This window comes from Penaeus vannamei, chromosome 39 (assembly GCF_042767895.1).
Source record: "Penaeus vannamei isolate JL-2024 chromosome 39, ASM4276789v1, whole genome shotgun sequence".
In the NCBI taxonomy this organism is placed as follows: Eukaryota; Metazoa; Arthropoda; class Malacostraca; order Decapoda; family Penaeidae; genus Penaeus; species Penaeus vannamei.
In genome coordinates, this window is record NC_091587.1 from 28,105,079 (window position 1) to 28,107,566 (window position 2,488).

Genomic DNA, 2,488 nt, shown 5'->3' on the forward strand with positions numbered 1-2,488 from the left:
ATAAAAATTTCACAACCAACATAGTGAAAACATAAAAAGTTGAAACCACACACCCGCCAACACACACTCTGACGAAGCACCGGAAGATCAGCCTTATGTACACAGAGGTTAAGGTCCATTACCCCACCCGGACTGTAAAATGATTTTGGGTTTAAGGGATAATGATGAGAGTCGAGTGAACAAAAAGGGAAAGGAAAATAGTTTAAAGATGGAGATAAGAAGAGATAAAAAATAATGGGGGTGGAATTGTGAGAAATAGAGGGAAGGAAAAAAAATGATGGTAATGATAATGGTAAAAATTGGAATTTTGGGTAAAAAAATTTTTAAAATTTAAAGGCAAAAATTATTATAAAATAATAGTTAAAATTTGATAATGAAAAAACAGTATTAAAAGAAAAAAAAAATAAATGAGAAAAATGTAGAAAAAAAAATAAATAAAATAATATAAGAATAAACAGAAAAAATAAAAAATAATAATGAGATATGAAAGGGAAAAAAATAAAGTAAGATAAAAATAAAAAAATAATAATAAAATGTGTTTAGATATAATTGATAATACAAGGGAAAATGATGATAAAGGGATAATAAAATTTACTGAAATAATAAAAATAATGATGATGAAATTATGATATTGATGATAACGATAATAATGACAATGGTAATTATCATCATCAACAATGAAAATGATGATGAAATTATGATATTGATGATAACGATAATAATGACAATATTAATTATCATCATCAACAATGAAAATGATGATGAAATTATGATATTGATGATAACGATAATAATGACAATGTCAATTATCATCATCAACAATGAAAATGATGATATTGACGATAACGATAATAATGACAATGTCAATTATCATCATCAACAATGAAAATGATAAAGGGAAACACATCATAAATGAAAAAAAAAATTAAAATTTAAAATTTAAAAACCACGGGGATTTTGTCTTTTCCATCTTTTTTTTAAAAAGGGTCGAGTTTTTTTTTTGGGGCGTTATGTTTTTTATGTTTTTTTTATGTTTTTATGTTTTTTTTTATGTTTTTTATGTTATCAGTTATGTTTTTGGTCGCAGTTATGTTTTGGGGCGAGGAAAAACATTTATTTTTTATGACTTTCTCAGAAATGGGAGGAAAGGGGGGGGAAGGGGGAAGGGGGAGGGGAGGGGGAGGGGGGAGAGGGCCTTTCTTTTTCTTTTTTCTTTTTTTTTTTTTTTTCTCCTTTTTTTTCCCTTTTTCTTCTTCTTCTCTCTCTCTCTCTCTTCTTCTCTCTCTCTCTCTCTCTCTCTCTCTCTCCCCTCTCTCTCCCCTTTCTCTCTCTCCCCTTTCCTCTCTCTCTCTCTCCCCCCCCCCCCCCCCACACACACACACACACACACACACACAACAACACAAAAACACACACACACACAACACACTCACGCATAAAAACCCCCGCACACAACGCACGGGGTAAATATGATAAACATTACATACATACATAAAAAATTAAGAGAAAGAGAGAGAAAGCAGACAGACAAACACAGAGACAGCCAGACAGACAGAAACAGACAGACGGAGAGCGAAAGAACGAAATACAGATAGACAGATAGATAAAGAGGGACGAGAGAGCAAGGGCGCTTTTGTCCTGGCATTAAAGAGAGGGGAAATTACCCTCTTTTCCCTCTTCTCGGCCAATCCACCAGATGAGGGGTTTGCCTCTCCTTGGCTTCTTGGCCCGGGGGAAAAGGGAAGAAGAGGGGGAGAAGAGGAGGGAGGGAGGGAGGGGGGGAGGGGGGAAGAGAGGAGAGGGAGGGAAAAAGGAAGAAGAGGGGAGGGAGAAGAAAGGGGAGGGAGGGAGAAAAGGGAGGGAAGGGGGAAGAGAGGAGGGGAAAGGGAGAAAAAAGAGGGGAGGGAGAAGAGGAGGGGAGGGAGAAGGAAGAAGAGGAGGAGGAGAGGGGAGGGGGAAGAGAAGAATTGGGGAGGGAAGAAGGAGGGAGGGAGAAAGGGGAAGAAGAGGGGGGGAAGGAGAGGGAGGGAGAAGAAAGGGGAAGGGAGAGGAAAAGGGGAAAGGGAAGAGGAAGAAAAAAAAGAGAGAAGGGAAGAGGAAGGGGGGAAGGAGAGGGGAGGGAGAAGAAGGAGAAGGGGGGGGGGGGGAAAAGAGAGGAAGAAAAAAAAAAGAGAAAAGGAAGAAAAAAAAAGAGAAGGGAGAAGAAAGAGAAGAGGAGAAAAAAAAAAAAGGAAAAGAAAATGGGAGAATAAATAGAGAAAGAAAAGAAAGAAGAAAAAAAGAGAAAGGAAAAAGAAGAGGAAGAGCAAAAGTTAGAAAATAAGAGAAGGAAGAAGGAAAGAAAAAGAGGAGAAATAAGGATGAAGAAAAACAAGAATAGGAGGAAATGAAAAGAATAGAAGAGAAGGGGAAGGGGAAAGAAGGGAAAAAAAGGAAAGGGGAAGGAAATAATAATGTAATAATTTTTAAAATAAAAAGAAGTAGTAGA